This window comes from Apis dorsata, unplaced genomic scaffold, assembly GCF_000469605.1.
Source record: "Apis dorsata unplaced genomic scaffold, Apis dorsata 1.3 scaffold_83, whole genome shotgun sequence".
NCBI lineage: Eukaryota > Metazoa > Arthropoda > Insecta > Hymenoptera > Apidae > Apis > Apis dorsata.
The window spans coordinates 28,302-37,856 of record NW_006263381.1 but is presented as its reverse complement, the minus strand read 5'-3'; the positions used below and the strand labels follow the sequence as shown (position 1 = coordinate 37,856).

Genomic DNA, 9,555 nt, shown 5'->3' with positions numbered 1-9,555 from the left:
TTTAAAAAAAAAAAAAAAAAAATTAGGCATTTTCAATTGATTTCAATGTAGTAGAAAAATATCAACATAGTAAGCAAATATTTTGAAGTAAAGAAGGGGATATGGTGTGACATGTATCGTTTGATGCGTAGGTGCAAATAGAAAAGGGATGTTTGAAACATTCCAAAGACACGATAGTAAATAAAGAATCGAAATATTTTAGAAATTCGTATTTGCACTCGAGATGGTCGACTTATGGGCGAATACTTACAGCTTTCTAAACGTCCCGCCCTCGAGGAAACTAGCCGATATCTCGCTTATATCTTGAAATGTTTTTTCTTCATATTTGGGTTATGAGTCTCAATAAAAAATTTACAGAAAACAAACGATTGCTACATATTCTTGGAAATGGTTCAATTCTTATCAGAAGTAGAATTAGATCTTCTTTCTATTTTCTTCATTAAAAGTTTAGAAAAAAAGTGTAAAATCTTGCCTGTAAAATTTTAATTAACTTAAGTTAAATTTTTTATAATGAAAAATAATATATATTTATATCACATTTTTAAAGAAAGATAACAGAAATTCTATGAATAATTCTATGAAAATGGTAATTTTATTTTATTCTTTTTTAAATATGTATATGTAAAAAATAGATCTATTATTTCTAGTATCTATTTCACATAAAATAAAATAAAATTATGCAGGATACTTTCCATTTCAATTTTCCTAAATCAATTCATGTTTCTATTGATTTTATTGAAGTAATCGATTTAAATCTTTAGACGAATTTCTCCATCAGTAATTTTTTCTTCTCACTTGTCTATCTTGAATAATCGACAATAATCAAAAGAATGAGCAACCATGTGTATAAAATGAAAGTTTTATTTTTCCTATTTTACGATATATATCTTTCGAGTTTCTTTTGATTTTATTTAAGATGTTTTGCTTTTTACTAATGATGAAAAGGAATCAAATTTAAAAAAATAAATTAAAGATTTAAAGTCATAGTAAATCGAATTATTAGTTATTCAAAGAAAAAATTTTTTTTAATTTTAAAATAAATATTTGTAAATATTAAATTCTTAAAAAAATAGTACTTTTATAATGAAATTATTATAAAAAAGCATACAATTTATTTTATCAGAAATACTTGATATGATGTTATTTTAATAAGAACACATGTATTTGTCTAAAATATTTTTAATACTATTACTCATGTTTTTTTTCATTTTTATCTATGTAATTTCTTAAAAACGAAAGGCAATTATTTATCGTCAAATATACATTTACAGATATGCATATTTATACACGTTCATATTCATATCAACAAATTGTTAATAATTAACGTTAATAATAACATTAAAGATTGTTATGTTATTAATAATCATTGTTTCCATTGTCAATTAAAAGTTTGTTGTTGTGATTTTTATTAATAAAAATGTCCAATTCCTTTCGTTGTAAATAACATTATTCACACTCAAATTGACGATTTAATTATCAAATCTAATTATTACACAGTCGAAATGATCTTGTAATATATTATGTGTCACATATACTATTTTCATTATACGCTGAACTTTCCATTTAAACTTCTCAAACGAACTCAATGTACATCAAATAAACAAGAGCGTGCTCTGTCGGTGATCTTCGTGATTTGGAAAAAAAGTCATGGGCAAAAACATCAAACAATATTACAAAGAAAGTAACTATGAAATATGAAAGTAACTATGAAATATTAATTTAAAAAATAGATATTATTTTATATGATTTTACTTATAATGTATTTTCAGAAATTTATTTCGAAGATTTATATTGTATAAGAAACAAAATGTAAATTTTCAAAATGTTTTAAAAATCTTGACAGTTGGTATACTTTACCATTTTTGTCGAACGTTCAACAGGTGTCAACTCAACTGAAATATTTGAATTAGAATGTCTAATTTATAATATCTGTTATATGATATCGATATACATAGAATACGAGCTGGATATTGTACGAATATTTGCCAGTTCCGGTAATGTGGAAGTTTAGTGAAAGTAATAAATATCGTCGGGAAATTGATGTAACAGTCTTGCTCTAGACTTCGGTCTATCTCGTCATTCTATTACGAACCGTAACGCCTTCTTAAACTACGACGGATTGCTCCTTTTAATAAGTGAAAGGTGTTTCATAGTTCGTGGTCGACATTTCAACATTAACTAGAATACTGTATTTGGCCGAAATAAACTGTATACTCAAAATAATTATAAAAGTAAGTAGTTTAAATATATTATTTTATTTAATTGATATATTCAATTGATCTACTAAAGAATTGAAAAAATTGTTCATTGAAAAGAATTATTAAGTAAAAGAGATATTCAAATATTTTTATACATTTATATATTATAGATATTGAAAATATTATCGATAATATATTGAATAATATATTGAAAATGTAAATTTTAAAATTACTCGAATTTCAATGAATTTTCAAATTATCTTTATCAAGTATTTTTATTTCGAATTACATACATAAATATTTGAATACACTATATCAGTATCAATTCTATTCATTAGAAAGCAAAGTGTCACATTCTTATTTGAAAGTGAATTGCGTAGATTTTCTTCGGGTCGCAGATTGCGTACAGCGTCTCCTTCGATTTCCTGGCACGCAATTGCGTAGACTTCGATATATGCCTTATCCCTGTACAGTATAGATTGGAAACCGGATATTCTACTCTCTACAGAAATTTACATTGACATTTTAGGAAACTAGCATAAAAGTTTTTCTTTTCGCAGTGAGATCTTGAATGACATTGGAATATGAGGGAGAACAAAAGAAGCGAGCGTGAAGTATAATTGTTAGAACCAACAATGAATAGTGTCAGAATGCGCTAATTGCCAAGATTAACTTTCACATATTATAACAACTTTATGAACGTGTTGGAATGTTCTGAAAGAATAGGAAGCATTATTAGGATCATAGCCGGTTACTCAACCATGCTTGAATAAATTTTAATTTTGCAGAAATTTTCTCCTGTCATTAACCTTGACGACTAAACTTAAGATATCTCCTATTTAATGTTCGGTTAAATTACACTTCGTATCTTCATTATATGTATTCTATTCTCTTGAATGTATATGTTTCTCAAATGAAAAGATAATAAATAAAATGCTACATATTGAACAACGTATTTTATGGTTAGGTAACAAAAATTTTATTTCAGTTCACTTACTAAAGTTCATGATCTAGCTTATTTAGAATTTTATTTTATGTATTTTTAATTTGTGATAATCAAGAAAAATCATTGAGAATTAAAAATTATCACGCGAATAATTTACAAAGAAAATATTGATTAATGACAGGTGTAAATAATTTTCTTGTTCACGATCAGCGAATTTATATGTTGTTCTTTGACATTAAATATTAAAGATAAGAATCATTAGCATATTCTTTGAATAATATTAAAAAATTTTATTAAATGAAGATAGTACATATTTTTATTTTTCAATTGATGATTATTTTATTATATTATATATTATTATATATATGATAAAATATAATAAAATATAGTATTCGATACCACTAAAAATACAAATAACTAAATAAAAAATAAATGTATCATATTTTAAAGGTCATCAAGATTATTTTTTCTTATGTGATTCAGTCTTCTCTTTTCTAGTCAACCGAACAAGCAATTTCCACGATGGGAAAGTCACGATGGTGGTTACATCCTTAGCATGAAACTGTTCGAATGAATAGAGAGTTGAAGATGCATCTGAGGTCGAAAAAAATTATGTTGGGTCGAAAGTGAAACTATCATTTCAATGTGGAAATGTGATTGAACAAAAAACAAAATTTCATAAGAAATTCATTAAAGTTTTTCGTGAAATATTTATTCAAAATTTAAATTATTATTATATTTATATATAGAACTTTTCATATTTAGGATGTAAGAAAAATTGATTTTTCTATAATTATTTAGATTGTTTTATTATTAGAAAATTTCTCAAAAGATACACAATAATGTATTGTTTGTAGACAATAAACTTATTTATTGTAAATCCTCGAAATTTATATAATTTTGTATAATTCTATTGAAAATGTTTACCGAAAAACTTCCGGAATTTCTACGAATTTTCTCATGATCTTTTTACAATGTTAATCTTCGGTCAATTTTCAAATTGCAGTTGAATTTCCGGCATGTTTATAAATACAGTAAAAAGTTGTGGTTGCATCGTTCAAAGTCCAGTGTCTCGATGCATTCGAGACGATTCCAATTCGAAAGTGAAACCTTACTCTGTAATCAATGATGCGTCCTATGCAGGTGAAATTTTGATATTTAATTGTATGTTCAATTGAATGTCACGGAATGTTTATGGATCCGATAATATATAAATCTATAAATCTTGTTTGAAATTAGGTTATATCAGGTACGTATATATGTGAATATATATTTTTATATGATATACATGCTATTATACATTATTATCTATAATAATCAGTTTAATTAGTAAAAAGTGAAAAATGATAAGGACATAATTATTTTTAATATATATAAATATATATATTTTTAAATTTAGTTGCATTATAACAAATATATCTTTTACTTCGTTAATATTCATAATACATGCAAATAGTGTTTATTTTATATATATATATAAATATATTTAAACATATATTTGTTTGTAAAATTTATTTCATACTATAAATTGAAAACCATAACTATAAATAAATATTTAAACAAACATAAATAACAATAGTGCTCATGAAATAAATGAAACATAAATTTTATTACAAATATAACATAAAACACAATTTTATTATGAAAATATAATTGTGCAGTAAAATGCGTTTAATCCCAATTCGCGAAAGTGAAATTTGTTTCAATTGATCAGTGATGCACGTTATTTAGGTGAAATTACGTTTCTACTCTAAGCTATCATTACCATTGACCTATATATTTCATTTACGTTGCAAATGATTTCATATTACATACAATACGAAAGCAAATAAACTAGTTATTCGCTTACAGTATAGCTGACGTAACTATTCTATTAATATTCTTTTCATTTATTATTTATACTGATAATTAAATTTTTTTCATTTTGATTCATTTCGAGAATAAAATTTTTTGCATAATGTAAGAAATATGATTTATAAAATTCAAAAAATCATGAAATTTTAATCTCTCAATAATTTTAATCTCGAAATATCCAAATTAAATTTGAATAATCAATTTCCAAAACATAAAGTTTATAAAATATGTGAATTTACAACTTGCCTCAAACATGTAGTAATATTATCATATATTTATAAAAATCTCCAATAAATTATAATGTGCCCGAATATTTAACTCTTTTAAACATTTATATCAATTTGAAATTTTAATATCAAAGTGAAACCTAAGTTCTCATGTATTTAAAAATTTTATATTTTCAGATATTGAGTATCCGAGAATATTTAAGTTCCAAAGTTTCTTTGTTCCTTACGCAATCCAGGAAACAAGATATTCGCAAATTGTGTAAGTTTTCAGTGATAAATACGTTAATTTATAAATTATACTTTCTCCATGCGCGAATAAGTAAATTTTAAAAAAAAAAGAAGATTGTCAATAAGAGATTCGTAGAGGAGATATACAAAGGAAAAATGTACACGTGCTCGTCTTCATCACAGCAACTCATGTGAAAGTGGCCTTGTCAAGTAAACGTAGATCATGACGATGCTTTTCGCCTCTTCGCATTCTATGTAGTATACGAGAGTTGATCAATGATCAAAAAGTACTCTAATATTCAGCTTTCGAAAGAAGCACTTGATTTGCTTGTATCAGTGCGGTGGAAAAATATAAGACCAGTTATATTTATAATTCGATGCATGCACTAGTTAAAACAATATATAAATTATCGTTAATTGTAAGCTTTGGGTTTAAGAATGCATAGTTAAATTGATATCATCTTTAAATTAAAATATAATGCAATTAAAATATGAAACTTTATCAATAAGAATTATTACTTTTATTGTATATTATTGACGAGTTTTTTTTTACATTATATATAATATGTAATAAAAATTGCAAATTTAGTTTTATCATTACTATTATCATTATTATAATAAATAAACGATATGTATATTATATTTTTAAATTATTCATATTATTCACATAATTATCGAGATAACGAACGATGATAATAAACGAACTTAGAAAATATAAAATAGAATATTAATAACATTGACAAAGTTTCAAGTTTTTCTTAAACTATATTCTTAATCTTATGATGAAAATATCGATAGATTGCAATTACTATAAAAATCTAACGATATGAACGATTCACTTTCTATTGGGTAATATATGTGATCGTATATGTCCCCGTGTCACGCTATACATAAAGAATGAATAACTTTCGATAGTTCGATTTACTACTAATAAATTATGAACGCAAGAATATGATTCATACATATATTGTATGCATATGATTCATCACATAAATTGCATTAAAAATATTTTTTTGTCATCTCTTTAAGTGACTAATTGAAAATGAAATAATATAGATAAAATATTGATAATTACTAAAAAGAAATTGTTAATATCTTTAGAAACATATGTAAATATATATAAAAGAAAAAATATTATATCGATTTTACTGCATAGAATTTTTTTATTATAAAGAAAAACTGAAGACTTCAAAAAAATTTCGCTATTTGTATTAATACATTTAGTAAGAATTAAGAAGAAAAAAATAATTGATTAAGATCATAAATAATTAGGATGAGTTGTGTTTAATTTGTATTTTTTATTTTTTTATTAAAAAAATATTTTGATGAAAATTTTTTTTTAATTTTAAATTTTTGTATATTTTCTACTCATAGTAGCAATTATATATATGTAATATAATATATTACAGTGATAAACGTAACAATAAAAATATAAAAATAAAATGTGAAAAAAATATCTACAAACCTATAAATAATTTTAATTGTTCACATTATTCATGAAAAGATTATATATTTTAATGTTAATAATTAAGATAAATAATTAAAATACTTAAAAAAATACTAAAAAATTTATATATTTCTTTTCTAATTTAAATTTTGAAAAATATGGTTTCATGTTGTTTTCAAAATCTTTTTTTTTTTTTTTAAAAAACACAAAAGTGTTTAAACATGAAATATCTAAATTTCATATTCATAACATGATTTCATTATGTTAATTTTATAAGCTTGTTATGAATTTGCTATCATTTCTATTTATTATTTATTATACATAAATTTTCTAGTCACAATAATTTAAATATATATATATTCCTGCTATCTCTAATCCATAATATATCTAATTCATAATAAAATTTATCTAAATATATCATATTTATAAGACAGAAAAAAAGTTCAAGATTATATTTTTGTATCGATCATTTAAATCGATAAAAAAATTCATTTTTCCCAAAATATCTTCAAAATTTATCTTTGATCAAATCTATTAAATCTTTTTTTTAATCATCTTCTCAAAATCAAATCATAAAATCCTCTTTTAATTCTTTCAAATTCTAAATCATCTAATTTTTCCAAATTTTCTTAAATTTCCAAAATTTCTAAAAATTCAAAAAATTCTACAATTTAATCCACATACATAGATCCATTATCTATCTAGATATAAATTCTTATTAAAAATTTGTACATTTTAATCTAATTTTTTTCTTTCTTTCATTTATCGATCTCTATCTCTTCATCTTCATCAACTTTTTATTTCGCACGAACACCGCGTTCCGAGATCATCGGAGCTCTGAAACTTAACGCTCGTACGATCGTGTTATATACGAGGCGCCCACCACCGGTATCCGGAACTTTCACCATCCATGGAAGCCGGTCGACACGTTGATTGGAGCTTCTCTTTGAACTCGTCCCGCGATCATTATATGCTAATTGCATTTACTACTCGTGTCTGCCTCGCGCAGAGATATTTCCACCTGTAGGTGGATGTTCGAAAGCGGCTTCCCTTATCTCCGTTAAGAAAGCGCGGAAAGAAATATCGTGAATTTTAATGTTGTGTACCGTGAGATAGCGGCGAAGAAAGTGGAAGAACTATATTTCCTAGTAGTAACATTACGGATCGCGATTATACGATTATTTCAAATTTATTTCATATTTATTTTTTTGTTATCTTTTTCCATTTCGTTATTATCATTATTGGGTTGTTAAACTAGAGTTAGATTAAAAATGATTCATAGGAACGTGAAGATAAGGATAAGAAAGAAAAATTGCACTCGTTTTAATTATCAATTTTTTATTTATCAATGTTTTAGTTTTTTTTATTATTTATTAATTGAGCCATTCTTTTTGAAAGTGGTACAAGTCTAATTATTCATACATTCGAGATATTTAAGGATTTGCATTTTAATCAACTTAATTAATTATCTTTTTAATATTATAAACTTGTTAAATTTTGTTATGCAATATTGATAAAAGAAAATAAACAATTTTTTAGCTACAAATACGGATTTATGTCACTTTCAATAATAAAATATTATGAAAAATATAAATAGTAATTTTAAATTAATTTCTTTTACAGTTGACTTTTCTGAAATATAAGAAATAATAATTAAAATGAAGACAATTAAGTAAACGAATATTACAATGAATTTATAAATAAACAAGTGTGAAAACTAAATTAATTAGTAAGATAATTAATAATAACAAACTTATTTAATAAAAATGGAGATAATAATTTTTACAATTCAATACTTTTTTTAATTAATTTACGAGAATTTTGTACACCATTGATTGTGCGATTATAAATATTAAAAAAACGATAACTATATTTGAATTAAAATTATCATTAACTAATTTTTTTTTTACAAAAATATAGACTTATACCATTTTCAAAAAAAAAACAATTTTTTTTCGAATTCATTTTTATCAATCAATCTGAATCTCGATTTAAACTCTTCATTGTCTATTTAAATCGCGTTCATTGAAACATTTTTATCAATTTTTATCAATCTATCGAATCGAATCAAGTTAAGTGTATGTGGCAGCTCGAGTCGAAACATCTTTTATCGAATTTAAAAAATTTCCTCGGCGACAGGACGATCAATCAAATTCGCTCTTTGAAAGTCTCTTTTCCTTCTTTAGCCATATTTTTTCCCCACACGTTCTCTTTCAAAGTATCAAGAGTGATTAAACACAGGCATGGCCGCTTCCGACCATCTCTTCTCGCCATTCTGTTTTTTTTTCTTTTTTTTCTTCTTCTCCTTTCCATGCTTCTCATCCCACAACAAGTTGTCACGCTCACGGAAAACGGAGAAAGTAAAGGTCATGAGCGATGAATCGCGACCCTGAAGACCCTGAGATGTACCCGTTCCCTTGAATCTCATCTTATCCCTAGAAAGCATCTTCCCCCTCTCCTCCCCCAACTCTTCTTCCTCTTTGTTCGATAGAAAACTAACAGCTTTCATCCAGAGGAAATTAATGTCTAGCATGTGAACACGATTCCTCGTATTTATGCAACTGCCTCCGCGCTTGCGAATCGAAACGCGGAACTTTTTACTCGTGCGAAAAGTAAATTTCGAAAAGTATAGAAAATGAAATTTTTACTTTCTCT

The 9,555-nt window shown here is 24.9% G+C and overlaps 1 long non-coding RNA gene across 2 annotated transcripts; it reads left to right on the top strand.

The window, feature by feature from the left end:
- The first annotated feature begins 1,812 nt into the window (after positions 1 to 1,812).
- On the top strand, positions 1,813 to 3,806 carry LOC116184998. 2 transcript variants are annotated; one of them, XR_004149691.1, is made up of 2 exons: positions 1,813 to 2,231; positions 3,628 to 3,806. It is a non-coding gene; the product is annotated as an uncharacterized LOC116184998 (long non-coding RNA). The 2 variants fall into 2 exon arrangements; XR_004149692.1 differs by having other exon boundaries at positions 1,817 to 2,231; positions 3,643 to 3,806.
- Positions 3,807 to 9,555: the final 5,749 nt, after the last annotated feature.